Source organism: Equus caballus, chromosome 8 (genome assembly GCF_041296265.1).
Source record: "Equus caballus isolate H_3958 breed thoroughbred chromosome 8, TB-T2T, whole genome shotgun sequence".
In the NCBI taxonomy this organism is placed as follows: Eukaryota; Metazoa; Chordata; class Mammalia; order Perissodactyla; family Equidae; genus Equus; species Equus caballus.
Genome location: NC_091691.1, coordinates 56,867,771 through 56,887,315, shown reverse-complemented (window position 1 = coordinate 56,887,315; position 19,545 = coordinate 56,867,771). Strand labels below are relative to the sequence as shown.

Here is a 19,545-nt window from a genome sequence, read left to right as displayed (position 1 = left end):
TGAGCATTCCCCTCACCCTCTCCCGAGGTTGCACAGTGCCTGCACAGACTTACGCACAACTCCCTCTCTGGTGGTCATTTAAACTTGGGAAAATAAAAGTATGTTTCCCTCATACTGAAGAGACAAGAACCTTTTGAAAGAAAGATGTCGGGATGACTGAATATAGAGCATAAAACACCACGATTGTGAGCTTGCAAAAGAGCCAGAATACAACAGTTACAAAAACATCTAAGCAGTAAAGTCAAGCAATTTTTTTTTTTTTTTTTGGAGCTTTAGGGTCAAGTTGGTTATCTGCATATGTCTAGAAATAAAACCTAGTTTTGGGAGAGGCTCAGATGGAAGTAAATATTCGGGAACAATTAACTTCATAGATGGGAGACAGAAGACTAGCTGTAGAGATAAATGCATAAGGGCTGAGGGACGGAGTCCTTGGTGACACGCACAGTGAGGATTGATAAAGAAATAAATTTTTTAAATGGAAAAGGCAGAGACACTAAAAGAATGGTAAAAACTAGAAAAGCAAGAAAGAAGGGCATCCCAGAGATAAGATCAAGGGCATGTCTAGAATGTGCTGTTAATAGTGTTTACTACCATTGAGAAAGCTAAGATTTAAAACAGAAAAAGTTCCCCCCGGTCTTTATAATGTGCATGCAGAAAATATTTTTCAGTCAATCAGTTTGATTTTTTTTTCAAGAAATGGACTCTATTTCTTACATAAAACCTCTAGTCCTTGATTCACTGCTTTTGCAGTCTAGATGCAAATCCATGGGTATGCTCAGTTATTTTGTAATAGAGTAGTTTGAGGGGCTCTTTTACAACACTAAATATATTTTTGTTGAGTTAGTTGCAAAAACATTAGTTTTAACAGATCTCTGATTGTTTAAAAGGCTTTCCGTTCATTGTACTAGATATGTTTTCATACCTCCTGAGGCTAAATTTGGCTGGTTGATATCACTGTGGAATTGGAACATGGGAACATAGAACTAATTTCCTCATTTGACTTTTAAATTAGTTTTTTTGTGTGTGTTAACTAAAATTGAAATGTTTCAATTATGAATAATGCCAAGATGAACGGGTACACTCCATTGACTTTAATGAAGTGCACATGTTCTTCAGGCTTGTGAATGATGGCGTGGTAGTGCAGTCCTTGAATCTTATTATTTAATATTTGCTGCACTCACATATTTTATTTATGATACTACTTACCACATTCATAGCTTTTTAATTTTATGAACACAATTGAACTTAACATTTTTGTTTCATCAACTTTTCCAAGGGTTTGATATTACCAAGGGTGCCCCCAACCTATTTTTACATAAAAGCAAGAGTTGACAACCAATTTGTTAAATTCAAATAACTAACGTTGACTACATGACTATTATTTAAAAGGCAGTATGACAGGAGATTAATTTTCAAGGAATAAAAAAATCATCTAGGTAATTGAAACTTTCAAATAAAATTTTTAGTCTTCAGTGATCATAATAAAGCATGTATAATAAACACCAAACAACACTTGCTTCTAATATATGCAATAGAGTGGAGCAACTAGGAAAATTCTGAATAATGACGTTGATTGCACAATACTTTGAGTAAGGCTCTTTGCTTATTTTTTTAAACCAGGAAGTCCTTTCTTAAGTTAACTCTTCAATGGTTGTTAGAAGAGTGAGATATGCTCAGATGCTTCTAAGTGTATTTAAATTTCATGTCTTATGTCTAGGGCTTAAAGCTCAAGCTATGGTTTTCTTGTTTGATTATTTTTGCTAATTTTTTCGTGCCAAACAAGTAGTCAAATTATAAAAGTATATTTAAATTAACAACTGTTCATTCAGTATTAGAAGACCAAACAACTTAATAATTTGTGAATGTACTAATGTGTGTTAAAGAGTTTTGAAATGAACAGTGGATTCAGCATATGTAACGTGCTCTGAAAATTAGCTATTGCACAGACTTGGCAAGTGTTGTACTCTGTACCAATTCATGGAATGAGAAATTATGAACATCACTTTACTTGTTGCTATTGGATACGTTGCATGTGTCATGAAAGCCCTTACTGCTTGAACCATACAGTCCTTTATTTCATAAATGACAGAGTTTAAGTGGCCCTACCCCAGCTCATACACTAAGTGAAAGAATTAGATCTAGAAGCCAGGACTCCAGTTTCTGGCTTGATGGAGGTGTATTACAGAGGTAACGTACATACTACAGGGGTTGCCTAGCATCTTGCACACTGAAAAGTTCGATGGGCATGTAATCTAATTTAATATCCAGTTTCAAAGTCTGCAATTCTTTGATGGATAGCCATTAGCTACAGTTTTTAGCTCCAGGTCCAAAATGGTTGAAGGTAAAATTTATTTATCATTGCATCTTTTTGTTTTACTTTGGATTCTGAACTTGGAAAATATACGTCCTGGACTAGAGTTCTAAGTCCATTATTATATCCTGTCTGTGTGATTTGAGGAATCCCACTTTACCTCTCTGAGCTCCAGGCTTCTGTTTTTGTTTTGTTTGTTTGTTGTTTCCATGTCAAAGAGCTCTGTAAAGTGTACATAAAGTATAATTAACAAGTATGAATTTATTTATGTATTTGTTGGTTTGAGGGGTTGGGTGCCTACCAGTGGCCTCAGAGTCGGGGAAGATGCATGCGTCCCCTTCCCCCAGCAACCTGTAGAAAGGCTTGGGCCAAGGCACAGCCACATACACGTGGGTCTGTGCATCAAGGGAGGGGGAGCACACCTCCTTTGACAACTTTGCCCTTCTAAAGGGCAAAGGCAAGAGTGGCCTTGCCAGCAGAAGGCAAGCAATCTAAACTTAGGAGCCAGTGTGCAGCGAATTATCTGGAAATGCCAGCTGCTAACACCTGCCAGCCTTGTGGGAATTTGGGTCCACAAGCTGCCTCTCCTGAGGAGGGGGCATGGGGACCAGAAGCCATGAATCCAGCTCATTACCTGACAACCCAGAGAGACCTTCTGGGTCACTCACTGACAAGCCTCTTTGTCGCCCTAAGACTGACAGTTTTGAAATGTTTAAATAAGAGAAATAGAAACAATAGACAGTGATTTCAGCCATGCAAGTTAAATTGTACCCCTAGTTTACGTCTTTGTCTTTCTGTTTAAAGGCCCTCCCTTGTCTGTTTCCACCCCACTACTGGGCTCTAGCTCTCACCCCCTCCCCTGGGTGGCTACGCTCATCCTCTGGTTGAATTTCCTAGTTCTAGCACCTCCACTCCACTATTCTTGGCTTGAGCCTCCTAGGTGAGTGTTACCCAGATCTGCCCTTGTCATGTTCTCTCTCTGCCTGATAGTGGCTCTCAAAGTTATCATAATCAGGCTTTCCAGTTCTGTCTGCATTCCAGCCCCTCCCTTCCACTCACACCAGACTTCTCATGTCTCCACATTCTTGACACTATGAACCTTTTAAGCATATCTGTGCTATACCAATAAAGCACTGTCTGCCCTGTGTGGTCTCTGACATAAGACAAAAGTCCTATCACTTTGGTGGTAGGTTTCCACGCAGTTTTCCTGATTATTTCAGTCCACGCTGATCTTTCATTTATCTGCACTCATGCTACCTTAGTTATTAAATGCTGATCAATTTGGAATTTAATTGTCCCACAATTGTTCAGCCTCCTGCCTTCCTGGACAAGACAAGAGACTGTTCCGTGAACTTCTGCTCTGTCATACCCTGCCCTTCCCACATCACATGCTTCATAACCACCTGCTTCTCGCTTCAAAGTACATAAGAGTGAAAGATGGGCAACGTTGGGTCTATTTTATTTTTTCCCGCCATCAACCTTCCCCCTGTGGCTTTGTGCTTGATTCTGGCTCCCTTTCCTTCCCTTGGGCATTACAAGCCTTTGGACTCTGGAATCTGATAGAACCTGGCTCATGCCCTGGCCCATTGTAGGACCTTAGTCAAGTTGTCTGACCCCTCCGAGCCTCAGTTCCTCTATAAAATGCCCATGTATTAAGAGTTGTGGGGGGATTTTGGGGAGGAAGGCTGTTTCGTTTTATTTTATGGATGTGTTGACCATTCTATAATGCATGTAGAGAAGTGTTTAAAGATACATGTATAAAAGATGTTTCTAAAAGTGCTGCTTGTGCACCAGGTTAAGAACAGTGTTATTTCAGGGAATGGATGCATTGTGGATGAGAAACCCGAGATTCAGAAGAATTATGTTTCTTGTCCTCAGCCCCACAGGTAGTAGGTGTGGAGTTGTGATACAAACCTAAGACTGTGGGACCCCAAACCTCACACTCTTCTCTTTCCACCTGCCCTGTCTCTATGTCTGTGGAACATAGGATCACTCCAGGTGATGATAAGAGAATGTCTGTCTTGAAGGACTCTTACAATTACGTCAACTCATGTAACATTCATCCTTGGTCAATAACTTACATTAGTCAAGTGCACAAGGAGAGAGGGACTTCTTTCTCCATATCTCACTAGTACACTAATGGTCTGAAAGAGGACAGTTGAAGTGAGAAAAGCATTATAGACCATGAGAGGTGACATCACTTAAATCCCTGGGCTAAAAGCCAAGGATACTAGGTCCTGCTTACAGCTGTCAAGTATTATTTTGTTATCATAGATAAATTTACTCCATATGAAAAGGAAAAATTACCTATCTCCAGACATTTATAAATGAAATTGATTACCGAGTATTGTATAATTATATTTAAGTAAGGAACATAGCAGCCATGGAAATATCTACAATGTCTAAGACATATAAGCCTGCGCAGAAAGCTGAGGTTAAAGGGTGATATAAATGAAAACAATAAAAGTATTACTTTGTTACTTTTGCTGGTTTGGTTTGGAGACTGTGCTTTCAGGTTTCACCTCTGAGGCTTATGATTCGAAGTGTGTGTTTCTGATGCAACCCAAAGTAAGTTACCATGGATTTCATTCTACCAAAGGCAAAAAGAAAAGAAGAGGAAAACCTAAAGGAGACGAGAGAATGCTTTTGCAGAATTCAATAATATGAAAGAACTTCAGAAGTTGCGTTTCAGAAGATATGTTTTTAAAAGTATTTGATGCTACCCTTTTCGGCAGAGCCATAGCATAATAAAAGCTTATTTAATTTAATTTTCTACTCCATTACTCGCCAAAGTACAGGGCCGAGCGAAGGAATGCCCTCACAGATTGCATGCCACATGTCAGAAATTTATTACTATACTCGCTGGCAGTATTTCACCCATTTTTCTGTAATGTTTTAATTCTAAACTGAAGAAAGGGAAATTATACTAAAACCTAGATCTTAGTCTGATAATGACTTGGCAACCTCCATGGATCCAAATATCTGTGCTCATTTTGTTACTAAAAGATCCTGAACAACAAATTCAAATTACCCAGCATTCGTTAAGCAGTAGTGCACACAGAACACCATGCTAGTATCTGTGGGCAAAGAAAAATATGAACGTGCCAACTCCTTGCCCCCTCCTAGGAGTTAGCTCTGTACTCTGTTCACTGAAGACTGAGGCCACCAAGTCATGGAATGGGCTCCTCAGGCCACACGTGAAACTGTTGTCAGTTTCTCGTCCATAAAATGGAGTGCAGTCCAGGCTGGTGGGGAGATTAATTGGTTTCTCAGATCCTTTTCTACATTAAAGTTTTGAGATTCTCTGACTGAGTCAGAGTTACACATATACACAAATTGCAACAAAATGTTAAGTACAACGCAGCAGGGCCTCCTTTCTTCAAGTCCTTGATGTTTATAGCAAAAACCTGCCTAAAATATAGAGGTATGTTTCTGTATGTGTGAGAGAGAGGAGCACAGGAAGAGAGGGAGAGAGCGCTTGCAAGTGACTTCCTTGGTTTCCAATTTGGATTTTCAGTATTTTTGACAAAGGAAAGGAAAAAGCAAAACAAGAAAACCAAGAGCCTACCACAACCCTATGTCTCAGGTTTGAAGGGCCACTGTAGATCAACTCTTCATGGTGGCACAAAAGATACAATTAGAAATACTGATATTATGAATACTTCCTGTGAGCACAGCAGCGTGCTGGATGCTAAAGGAATAAGAAAGCATGGAAGGAAGGGAGGGAAAAAATAGATACAGCAGAACTCGTTGCGGGTGGTTGAATGAAGGCATGCCTCCTGGCCAGCAAAGAACTTGTTTCACAATTTTATTTACAATTAATTTTCATTGTTTGCATCAAATGTTTTCCATTTAAAAAACTTCTGCTCAAAACACACTATTTCTAACAGAAAAGTTTATTAAGTAACGGAAAATTACAAATTATGCAAAGAACTACATTTACTGTGGTTTTAATATAGCATATTTAAGAGGGGGGTGTAATGCTCTCAGGATTTCTATCTGATATACTCCAATTTCTGACTAATTGTTGTTGCAGCTACATAAAAGGACCAGTTGACCATTCCAAAATTATTCTCCAGTTAGGTCATTCTCTGAAATAACCATTTCCTACTTCCTCTGGTTTGAAATTTCATCCTCCAAACCTCATCTTCCACACGGCTCCTCCTCAGTGGAGGACCTTGCTTTGTGTTTCAGAGAAGTTAACAGAAGCCACCTGCTGAGAACTCTCTCACATACCTACACCAAATCTGCAAGCCCATTTGCTTTTGTTCCCATTCCTTCCTCCCCCTCTTACAGCTGAGGAAGTGGACCCACCTGCCATCAATGCTGAGTTCCACCTGTGCTCTGTGTCCCTTCTATTCTGTCCTCTCATGGACCTCCCTGAATGGTTTACTCACTTTTTATTCTGGATCTTAAACCTCTTCCTCTCTATGGTTGCTTTCTGTAAGTATTCACAAATGCTCTATTTCCTTCTTAAAAAAAAAAAAATCCTCCCTGAATCCTGTATCTTCTTCCAACTACAGCCTTTTCCCCATCTCAAAAGAGTTATCCACATCCTTCCTCACCCCCCACCCATTTACTTCCTGTCCACACCAATGTGGCTTCTGCCCCAACCACTCTACTGGCTTGCTCTTGCTAATCATCTCTGTCTGAGTTGTTAAATTGAAAGGATACTTCACAGTCCATCTGCCTTGACCTGTCTTCATCTTATTACTCTTTCTTTGAAAAACGGGTTTTCCTCCTCCCTCTCTGAGTGTTCCTTCTCCATCCTTTTGAAGAGCTATTTTCTTCCATCTAAATTTTACATATTCGATTCCTTTTAATTTGGCCATAAGTCCACTTTGCTTTTTAATCTCCACTCTTCCCTAGTGATTCCTATAAACCCGTTCCTATAAACCAGCCTCTCTTCTCTCCTTGCTATCTTCACAACATCAGAGGCGTATAACTAAGTGCCTGTTGGTGTACCACTATTGTATCCCCCTCAAACCTGCCCCTCCTCCAACATACCTCATCTCAGTAAATGTCACCTAATTGTTCCTGCTGGAAACATGAGACTTGACACTTTCCCTTTTCTTTAGCTCACATATTCAATTATCAAGTCCTATCCATTTTACTTCCAAAATATCTATCAAGCTGTCTCTATCCCTGTGCTTCTCCACCCGCCACCATCTCTCACTGGCTATGGAAACAGCCTCCTAACGGCTCTCCCCATGTCCACTCTGACTCTGCTCTATTTCATTGTCCATATCACAGGCAGAATGAATTTTACCAAATGCAGATCTGAGTGTATCACTCCATATCTTGAAATGTTTCAGAGGCTTCCCACTGTCCTTAGAGTAAAAGGCGAGCTCCTTCACATGATCTTATGTGATCTGCTCTTTCCCTGTTGACCTCTCTCCCTACTTCCTATCGTTCTGTCTGACCCATTCACCCTGCTGTTGTACTGAGCTTCTCTCAGCACATTGATCACAGAGTCTCCTTCGCAGCCATGTGTTGTTCTTTATGTCAGAAATTCTCTCCCCGCCTCATTCCACCCATCCCTCCCCACCTCCACTCTTTGCCTTGGGGTTCAGATTAAATATCACTTCCTCCAGGAAGTTCTCTAATCTTCCCAGCTCCTCTTGACTACATTTGTTCTCCCTGCTGTTTGCTAACACCCTCTACTCCATTATGTCAGTTACCACAAATGTACTTATATAATTATTGGGTAATTTTGTTTGACATACCTTCCCAGCCAGACTGTAGCCTCCTTGAACCTCCGTCAGCCAGCCAATTTCCTAATACATAGTAGGTCTCAAAAATTTTTGTTGATTAAATGAATGAATAAATGATGAAGCTTCTCCTTTTTCTTTCTCTCTTTTAAGATCTTCATTCCAGCCACTCCAAGTTTACCTTAGGTAGGTTTCCCGTCTTGTAGGGAAACATCTGAATGAAAGGTAGAAACAGCTTTGATTCTGTTTTGGTCTTGGTCTTAACCCATTCCTTCTGAGGCTGTTCTCTGCTTTTTTTAAGAGAATAATAAATAATACAGGTGGAATTTAAAACCACTAATACATTGCATTATTCTCACAATAAATATCAAAGGGCTTTACTTCCGTTTGTTTAGATCCTCAGTGGCTTACATGAGTTAGTCCCAGGTCTCATAACTGACGCGTCATCAGGCTGCCTCTCTAGAGTGGGTGCCCTTCGTGGGTCTCTTGGTCCATGTTTTCCTTTTGACAGATATGGTACAGATTGAGAAGTTTATGTTCAATATTATAAATGTGAATTTTAACCTCATTCATCTTCTACTTTTTAAAGTTCTATTTTAAACACGCTTTTAGTTGTAGGTAGCTGAAAGCACATCTCAGTAACCTAGATGCCTCTACCCACAGGTGAATTTTGATATTTCTACTTCTGATTCTCCGGGCTTTATGGGATTAGTAAGTCCCAAAATAAATAGATGTATAGATGTGTTATCTTGATTTAGATTTTGCAATAACAATGGTTTTTTTCATAAGTCCGCACCCTTTTGTATTACCCCTTCTGTATTTAATAGAATATATGTATAAGGCAGCATGGTCAGAAGTACAGCCAATCATCATAGAACAAAACAAAACAAACTGGCCTACCTGGAAACACACCTAAACTGTGGCCTCTGGAATACTGTGTTTTGATCAAATGAACCAAACAATAATATATAGACACAATTAGTAGCATATAGCCAAAGAATCATTCATTCATTCATTCATTCATCTGGCCATAATTTATAGAATTCCAACTATACAGCAGTCATTGTATATTTAATAAATAAAAAATTTATATAAATAGTTTTTTAAATTAGCACCACATTTTGGGCAAATCAAGTATGATATAAATGTATGATACAATCAAAGGAATAGTCAACTCTTGAGGCATGTCCAAAAATAGTAATTTGAATCTTCCAAGGTTCTATGATCTCTCAAAAGCAGGGTGAGACTTAGATGAAGGAGGCCTTGCCTTCTTTGTTGAGAAGGACCCACAGTCACTGATGCCCAAAGTACTCTTTAACAGGAGGCAGCTATTCGTGACATAATTGAAGGGAATAATTAAGCACAGAGGTAACATATTGCCAACAATTCACGTTTGGGTGCAAGAGACTAAAATTCGTTTCTCCAGTAAAGAGACTTTGATACCAACATGGGGAATGTGCATGTCGGACTTGGAATTTTAAGAGTTGAGGTCAGCCTTGTGGAATAAATGGCAATGCACACACACACACACACACAGTGGGGACTTGAGTATTGAAATCAGACTGTGCCCTCTTGCCAACTTTCACACTACGCTTGATATTGTCATAAGTTCACTGACTCAGAGGGCTTGCTCATTGACCAGTGTCCTATTTACCTGCACTGAAGCTACTCGGACAACTTGGTGTTGCTGGCCTGACTTGTTAACCAGATCAGTGAGATTAGACCATTCTATGCACCTTTTTACTTGACAGGTTGAACAGAAGTAACTTCTAAAATTGCAGCAATCCCAGGAAGACTGAGAAGTAATCACATAAATCAGTTGAATGTGGAAAAGGGGTTGTGGGGGTGACAGATTTTGGTACAGAATAACAGATCTGCAACTGAAATGGGATATAGTTTTCAGAAGCTGTTATTACAGCTATATAGTGACACACTAGGATGCTAGGAGGATAAAGAACTACAGATCTCTGAATATCTCAACCATACTTGATAGGAAGTGAATGAAAATTAAATGATAAAGTAGGCCAAACAGAAGTACAATAAAAAATTATATGGCAGGGAATACTATTTTAAACTCAGTTCATCATCTATGCATTGCTAGAGGATTTCAGAACAATGAAAGTACTTACTTGCCCCAAATTCATTGAAATTGGTTGACTTCTATGAATATAACATGCCCTCCCCATGCCTGGGGTATAAATTTTTGAGATCTCTGAAAATAGATTCGTCAATGAGCATTTGATCCTTGCCAAATAAATAAATAGGAAAATTTAATAAAGCCTAGAGCAGCTAACCTCTTTCCCTTCGGGGCACTGGCTAAAGTCTATTATTCTGATTACATCAGAGAGAATATTCCAATTGCATACTGATCCTTTTAACTTCATGCTAATCAGTTTTCCTTTTAACTAGGTCTGTAAATAGGTGCTGGAAATAGGACTAGGGCGGTATTGGGAGTGGAAGTGAGGAAAACCAGAAATATTTGAAGCTAAAAATTCTGAATACAAGAATTAGAAGCAATTCCTTCTATGTGGCTGTAGAAATATAAATAAAAGTAAGTATGATTGACTTGGGTTCTAATTTAAGATCAGTTACTCACCCACTGGTCCCTAACCTTGTTCCCATCCCAGAAGTGGCTAAGGAATTTAATACACTTTTGTCAATAATAGTGGCTTGGGAGCTGCAAAGGCAGAACTATTCTATTCTTAAGCATCTCATGGCCATGAAGGAGTGTGGGAAAATCTAGGAAAATTACTCCGTCCAGGAGATTTGATACCTCCCCTGGAAGGCTGTCCCTTCCCCCATTGAGACCAATTGATGTAACCCGTCTGTTCCTTAGTTTCCTCATTGATAAAATGAGGATGATATGTTCAAGAATCTGTAAATGTATAAAGGGATATACAAGGAAAACTTTTAATATCTCCCATTTGCCTTTTTTATTCAGACAATTTGTTAGATACGGTACAACAGGACTGGATTTGTTGGATGTTCTAGTTAAGCTCTTGAGCACTTAGATTCTAAACAGAATCTAAAAATAGCATTGATCAGAAGTAAACAAGGTCCCCAGTCTATCTAAAGGTCATTGTGACTGCTTCAGAGTATTGAGATTTTTTTTCTACCCAGTTTTTTTAAGAGAGAAGAAAGACACAGAGTTGGCCTATATCAATTATTGGGCTGCACATCATAATAACTATCACGTGTTAAGCCCTAAATATATGCAGATATGATGCTAAGAGCTTAACATGTAATATCTTATTTAATCCCCCACAACAGTCTTTTTTTATTATTCCCGTTTTACAGATATAAAAATGATGCTTGAAGAAATTACATAGCATGCCCCATATCCCACAAAAAGTTGCTAAATCAATATTTCAGCCTAAATTTTGATGATTGCAATATTTTTCCTCTTAGCTGCCTGCTAAGTTTATAGGGGTATTAGAAGTAATCAGGAGAAATCACAACTGGAAAAGAGTTGTAGAGCGGCATGTCATTCTTCATGGCTGTGCTGCTGTTTTATTGTTTCACAAAATGAATGAAAAGAAATTGTCAGGAATCCAACTCTTAATAAAACTTCACAGAAGAGGAGGAGCATGTGAGTGACTACACTCCCAAATAGTTTATTTTGTAATTGTATAACTGAGAGAAATCTGTTCTTGTAATGGGAGACTATTGGTTTTTCCAGTTATAAATTAATTTACAAAGAATAGCAGTAACTCACTGTGATGGTGTCCAAGACCTACTCAGGAAACTTTCCCCTCTGCCTAATCAAAAGAAGTTGGTAATAATTGGTAATAAGGTGGACACTTTGTCCCTGAGACGGCCACATTTGTACCAGGAAAAGGAAACGTTTGGAACAAAATTACTGTGAAAGAGATTTTGAAATTGGACCTTGTCACTAGGGGGCACTTAGGGATATAAAATCAGCGTTGCCAAAAGTACTTTCTGAAATAGAACAATCACTGACATATGTCTTTTCAGGGGAGGAAAAAATATCTGATTATGGACATAAGAATTCAGGACATCTTCTGATGGACTATTTTTAGATGCCAAGTTGGTTAGAGAAAGAGCATTTAAAGGGAGCACCGTTTTGAAGTCGGAAGTCCTATCTTCTCTCTCCTTCTGTCTTTCACCACTGGAAGTAGACTGTGATGTTAAGGAAAAAAATAATAATAAAAAAGAAAGAACAGTGGGAACAAAAACCTTCGGCTTGCTCGGTCCCTTTCATTGCTTCCTCCTGGTCTCTTTCTCACTGTCCTTGGACCTTCCTTTCATCTTTCCATGAGAACATTCGTGCTCCCCTCTCTGTTGCTCACAGTTATTTGGTCTTCATTTTTACAGGCCTCTTTCATTTCATTTTTCATCCCATTATGCCTAGCTTTGTTCTTCCGCTTTATTGTTGTTCATTGGTTTCATTAGCTGTGAGATTGAGTTCTCCTTTGGTTTTTATTCCTATCTTGTAGGGTTGTATTTTTTTTCTTCTTTTCAGACACTTGCATCCCTATTTCCTTAAGAAATCAATAAAGTATGTTTCCAGGATCTGTTTTACTTAAACCTGATGGTAATAGACAACATGTTATCTGAAGCCAGAAGAGAATAGTTTCTCACTCTGATCAAGTAAATGGGGAGAAAAATAGGAGCTAAAAAACACATTCTTACATTATAGTCTCCTGCAGGACACAAACAAGCAGAAAAACCTGTTTCATGGCGTGTATACAAGAGTAAAACCACAGATTGAAAAGTGAAAGGTGTGGCCAAAAAAAGCTTGTTTTTGTCCACATGACACCAAACAACCAGTTTAATTTGATTTTTTTTTTCCAAATCCACCGTTTCTTTTGGTTATCATGTGAAGAGGCTGTAAACTACATAAAATCATCAAGCGCTGTATTTAGGGATATCAGATATCTCAACAACATCTTAGAGCAAAGATGGGAGACCTTCAGTTGCCCTATTCCTTAATGCAAAGGGAAAAAAAATCTTCCTATATTATGCACCCTGTCTGCGGAAATTACCCTGCAGTTATAATTAAGAAAATAATTGCAAGCACAATTTATGAGGTCCATGCCCATCATTTCATCCTGTAAATTGAAATACTTCACCCACCGACCTAGTTTGTGAGCTTTGGGCTAACCTCCCATGAGTGGTAGATCTGGGTCTTGAATAATGAAATGATGATCTGGGACTGCGAATCCTGAATTTGCTTCCTTGTTCCCCTGACTCACCATGTGGTCATGGGAAAGTCTACATAACATCAGTTTTTCTGGTAGGAAAATGATTAGTATAATTGTTATGTAGAGTACTTAGCGCTTTGATTTCAATAAGCCACTCTTAGCGCCCAATTTTGCCCTCAACCTTTAAAGAAACTTTTTATTCACACAAACAACTAATGTTACTTCAGATGCCAGTTTTCACAAAATTATTATTTCAAAATTATTTTTAGGCTACGCTAATTTTTCTACTTATTTAAAGCTGAATCAAATCATAAGATGTCCTTCCAGTTAGTCCATCCACATAGTTGAATTATAATAAATGAATTAATTTTAGTTTTAGTTTTTTGCCTGAGTAGAAGATTTTTATTTGTCTACATTTTTGCCATGTGACTTCTCCTTCCACCTGGCACTACTCCAATGACCTAACCTCACATTTGATAAATTTATTTACACAGTCATTAATATTGTGTAATTCCTTAATGCCTCTGCTAGGTAGATAAAACGTTTGCTTTTCTTACACACTGTAGTACATTGCATTTCTATATCGCATCCACTTCCTGGCTTCTAGGAATACAAAGATGGTGCATGAGTGCAAAAAGCTCAGTTTTTGTAGCAGGAGCCTATAAGCAGACTATCCTAATGCAAGACACTGTAACGTGCGATAATATATGCGACAACAGCAGGATAACACTTTATTGAACAGAGCAGTGATTTTATCAGGGGCCAGATGCCCTCCTAGGAAGAATTTTTGGAAATTTGTGAGGACAGTTTTTCGTTATCACAAAAATTGACGGTCACTGGCCTTTAGTGGCTGGGAGCCAACACTGTTGGACATCCTTCAACGCACAGGTCAGTTCTGCCCACCAAAGAACCGACCTCAGTGGCACATGGCTTTCTAAAATCCTAGTGGACATTCTTGCAAATCATGTTTATAATTCGGTGGTCCTAGACCTTCACTCTATTTGAGATATAAACGCAAAGAAATTGTTGCTATTAGGGAAGCTAGATACACTAAATTTTCCAGAAAGTAATTTCCCTGTAAACCAAGGAAAAACCCTCTGTTATTTTGTTCACGAATTGACCAAGAATTATTTCTTTGAAAAATTATGTCCCCAGATGCTGCTTTGGGCATTTGGAACACGAGTACACAGTCTGTATCGATCTGGGATGGTTGCTGGCACAGTCAGCGTTCTAGGAGTAAGTTCAGGCTTCTTCTACTTTGTTAATGCCTTTTGTGGTCTTACCTAGGAACTTCCATATTGAAGTTCGTATTGTTGTATTATAAATATTTACCCTTTAGTCCTCCTTTATTATAATTAGAACATTTAATTGACTTTTTAAAATCACGTGTGCATGTAAGTTTTAACATCTATGCATTTTGTTTCAAGATGGCTGAATCGGTTAGCTATTGCTGCATAATAAACCACTCCCAAAACTTCATAGCTTCAAACAGCGACCGTTTATTTAACTCACAGTTCTGTCGGTTGGTAATTGAGGCTTCCTCATGATTCTGCAGACATGTGCAGGGGTCAGTTAGTCGGCTCTGCTAAGGTGGACCAGACCTTCTCGCATCTCTAGGACCTCAGCTGGGACAACCAGGCTGCCTCGGTTCTACTCCTTGTCTCTCACCCTCCAGCAGGATAGCCTAGACTTGGTCACGTGGCAGAGGCAGGGGACTCAATCATGCAAACCTAGACTCAAAACTGTCACGCCAGACTTCTCTGGTATTCCATTTACCAAAACAAGTCACAGAGACTCCCAGATTCAAAGGATGGGAAAAGAAACTCCATCTTTTGGGAGGAGCTGCAAAGTCATATTACAAGGGGGTATGAGTACAGGAAAGGGAATTACAAACAGCTGGCCACAAACATTTGTTATAAGACAGGTCTAATTGATGGGTCTAAGAGCCACTACTATAGTCAAAGCAGACGCGAGGAAACAGTACAATCGTATTTGCACTTAGATCATCATCCAGCAGTCTAGAGAAGGTGGATTGCAAGGATACGGGCATGGAATAAAGGAAGTAGCACGGCTGTTGCAGGCTTCCAAGTGAGGGACCGGTTTTTTAAAAATTAAGATTGATGCAGGCCCCCAGGCAGGGTTCTGCAGTTTGTGCACTTCAGGGTGAACAGGAACTGAAAGCTCAGCTACGTTGTTTCATAAGCTGTGGGCCCTGGCCCAGGGCTGAATTAGCTAAAAGGAAAGGGCACCTTTTCCTAATTCATCCACTCAAATCATGTGCCTTTTCTTTACTTCACCAGCCTCAAGGGGGAACATTTTTAAAAATGTGTCTTTCCACGGGAGCAGCATTTTGTAATTGGCACAAAGGGTCTATGTATGCTTGGCCTTGAGTCCAGAGACTGGATTACTGTCTCACAATTCCACCCCTTTGCTCACGCTTTTCCTCCTGCTTAGAATGACCTTTCCCCTGTGTGCCTGGCAAACATCTTCTCGTCTTTCAAGAGTGATACTAGGATTACCTGTTCCAGGATTACCTGCTCCATGAGTGTTTCTGATTCCATGCCATTCCCCACCTTGGTAGAAGAGAATGCCACCCACCCCTTGTGTTGATGTTTTACCCAGTACAAACTTCCATCATAAGTAGGTCGTGTCTGAAACGGCATCCTGAATAATCCAGTTCTGTCCTGTCCAAGCTGCTCCTGCCCCTGCCACCCTCCTACCATGCATGTTGAGGTCGCCGAGGAAGGTGTGCACAGCAGACAGAATCAAGCAAAGGTACACTTTTTATTTTTATATTGTTTTTATGCCAAACCCCATAAAGGCTCTGCAAGCCAAAGTCAGAGGCAGGCCAAATGGCCTCCAACCCAGTCAAGCCATGGAACTTCCTTTCCCCTCCCAACTCGTTCCATATCCAAATCTCAGCTTGTCTTAACATTCTAAAAGTGAAAGCGCCCATAGGAAAGCAAGAAAAAATTGTTTGCAAAACAAATTTCCTTATATCTTTCCTGCTAATGCTACACCCAAATAACATTCTTGGGCTGGATGCAGTGTCTCTGCATCCCTCTCCACCAGTGTGAAGCCAGGGTACCGAGGGTGGAGCCTCTCCCAAGGGAATGGAATTCTCTCACTTCCTCCTCTTATTCTATCAAGATTAATGTCCAGTCATGCATCAGTCAGACTATTTATTATCCCCTTCTGAGAAGATCCATGGATTCTTAGAAAACCTCAGCCATTCTTTTCTTAGACTATTTCTCCCACCCATGCCACTGCTCTTATGAATCTAAGAGATAAACACACACACGCACTCACAAACAACAACCAAAAACAATCAAAAGACTTGATTATCTAAAAATTAAAATCTTTTCTAAACCATGCAATGCCTTAGTCATATAAAAAGGCAAATGATAAACTAGGGAAAATAGAATTTACAACACACTTGAGAGAAAGGAGGTTAATAATCTTAGTATAAAGAGCTTTTACACATCAATAAGAGTTAAAAATGAACGCCCTAATACAACTGTGCAAAGGATGTGGGAATAGGCAATGAAAAGAAATGTTGTACACAATTAATCAAAGCAATCCTGGTGTTTGAAATGGGCAATATTAAGTGTTGATACCAAATTTTATATAAAACAGCAAAAATTGCTCAATAACGTGTATGTATAAATGTATAGAATATAGCAATATATAGAATATAATGGAGTACATGTATAAAATCTAACTTCATAGTGATTTGTGATATTATTGTTATTTTGGCAGTGACACATTGTTAAGTTTGATATGTGTATGTTTTCTGTGTCACTCTACTGTATTTAACTGTGGACTTGCTTCCACTGGACCACTGGTGAGTTTTCAAATTTATTCACGGTACCCGCCCCGGTGTCTGGCACAGAGCAGGCATTCAGTGAATTTGTCTCAAGCGATTAGATTCTTGTGAAATATAGTTAGTGCTCTGTTCAATCTTGTCCCATTGAACTAGAGAGGAAAAGTATTTTACTGAATCAAATGCACTTAGTATCCAACTAAATTAATTATGTATTTTGAATTTTTGTTTTAATTTGTCAATAGACTTCCCTAAATATTTACATAACAAAAACTTTGCTACTATTAACTCTGTTATATTTTATAAATTATAATACTTGTAAAATTGTAATACTTGTAAAAACTGAAAGGTAGATCATTTTTATCCCTTTGGTTATGATGTAGAAAGTGAGAGAGAAAAATACAACTTTCTCAAGATATAGAAAATGATATACTATAATGAATCCTTTTACTTTTTCTAACTTCCATGTTTTCTTTATATACACTCTTAAAATTTGTAACACTCTTAAAATTTGTATTCTGTTTAAATTTAAAATTAAATATTGAGTTTGATCTTATAAAACATTTAATTACTTTTGGAAATGCATTTTATGAGACCAGTAAAGTCATTTTCAATGATATGGACTAAAAATCTAATATCGTGCTTGGAACACAATTTTTGAGAACACACTGCATCAGTGGTGGTATTTGCTTTCGAAAATGAATTATTGTGTTATGGGCTAAATCCTGCCAGAACTGATTTTGAAATCCAAAGTGGAATATTTTGGATACTATAGTTTAATATGAACTGAACACGCAAATAGTATTTTTATTTCTAAAAGAAGTAATGACATGGTTTCAATAAATTGTTATATCTATTACCTGCTCTGTGACTCTGAACCATATATCGAGGGCGACATCTGAAGTGTAAGCAAATCCTGTTCTATATAAATGTAGTATAAGCATTTTCAAAGCTTGTTGCACAATCTCATTATCATGATCAGTTATTGCTTTTCTTCCCCAGAGAAGGGTTGTCCATCCTAATTTACTAGTGAAGAACTGATTTTTATTATGTTCTCCCAAGTGAAAAGTAGCTCCAATTCTTTCAAATGGAATGATAGCCAGAATGACTTATGGGGGAGCTGGGGGCAGGGGAACGGCTAGATCCTACAGCTATAGAGAAAAACCCATTGATGCCAAAAATGGTGCAGCTGACTGTCCCCTTAGGGGATGGGCATGGCCTAAAAGGTCCTTCCCATACATTCCCACATGATATTCAATGATTTCCAGCATTTATAGGAAATTCTTTCCGATTTGATATGTATGAAAAAGAAGACTAAGACATAGTAGTCTCTCTGGATTTCTTTAAACTCTCGTTTTCTTATTTTCATCTTTTCTGTTTTTTATTTTCCTTGTCCATTCATTATTTGTCCAATATTTTTTTAATATCTGTTTTGTGTGTGACCCAGTGCCAGGTCCTGAGGTTGCAGAGACAGGAGATTTACTCTCTCAGAAGGGAAGACAGATGTGCAAACCAGTAAGTGAGACCCAAGGGTACGAGTGCCGCAATAAAGCTGTGCGCAGGGTGCCACGAGGGCACAGTGGGGAGGAGGCGAGGTACACTCTGGAGTCTTCCCGCAGCCCAGCCTGGTGCTGCTCTGTGAAAGGAGAGAGGCTGTTCTTCAGATCTGACGTGGGGTTGTGCCCTAAGCCACAACCAGCCAGGACTGCTGCTGCTGCTGCTGATACTGCTGCTCCTGATGACAACAGAATTAAAAAGTTAAAGAACCAGCCATGTCGAATGGGAACTTAAAATAAAAACACATTTACATAATTTCATAATCCAAGGTTGTATTCCATAGTGTAGGACTGTGTGCTTTGTGGGAAAAATTAATGGCAGAAAATATGTATACTGGATCTTTCTAGGCCCTGACCAGAGGCCTGAGGCACACATTTGTAGTAGGCTGGAAAAATGATGGTTGGGCCTTGTTTCCCAGGCCTAGAAGACAGTGCAGGAACATAGTAAAGTGATAATATGCTAATATAAAGGGAAAGTAATTAGCAGTTGGAGATGGCATTGTATGGCTAGAGTACTAGAATGGCTAGTAGGCTACAGGACAGCAGCCATCTCAACCTCTTCCTTGTCAAAAGTTCCCAACTCGATTTGCAGGGACTCTTTTCCATGGAATCATAGCCACTCTAGTGATGCAGATCAATGGGATGATGCCTTTACATGCAGCTTAGCTGGAAACCTTCCATTGTGTAGAGAGATTCTCTCTTATACACTGGTCCCTCCTCTGATTCCATGCCATAGGATCAGTTTAAATGAGATTATGTCATAATGAGCAACCATCCCCTCCCAGATGGTTTAGAAAAATGGATTTCATAATAACTCTTGTGCCTCGTAATAAATAATATTGAAACATTTTGGTTTTATAGCTAAAGACTACTACTAGTTATAGCACTTTCCCTACTTGGGATTTTGTTTGTAGTGGTATTGTAGAGAACTGCTTATTTCAGGGAAATTTCTTCCACCCTTCTGCATGATTGATGACAT

The 19,545-nt window shown here is 39.0% G+C and overlaps 1 protein-coding gene and 1 long non-coding RNA gene across 9 annotated transcripts in view; one reads left to right on the top strand and one right to left on the bottom strand.

Moving 5' to 3' along the window:
• The window catches only part of CHST9 (carbohydrate sulfotransferase 9), a 250,381-nt gene that overhangs the window by 150,461 nt on the left and 80,375 nt on the right, over positions 1 to 19,545 (top strand). The window lies entirely within an intron of this gene.
• The window catches only part of LOC106780943 (uncharacterized), a 70,635-nt gene continuing 67,042 nt past the window's right edge, over positions 15,953 to 19,545 (bottom strand). The window contains exon 9 of the long non-coding RNA XR_011441456.1: positions 15,953 to 18,745. This is a non-coding gene — a long non-coding RNA (uncharacterized lncRNA). The remainder of the gene's footprint in view (positions 18,746 to 19,545) is intronic.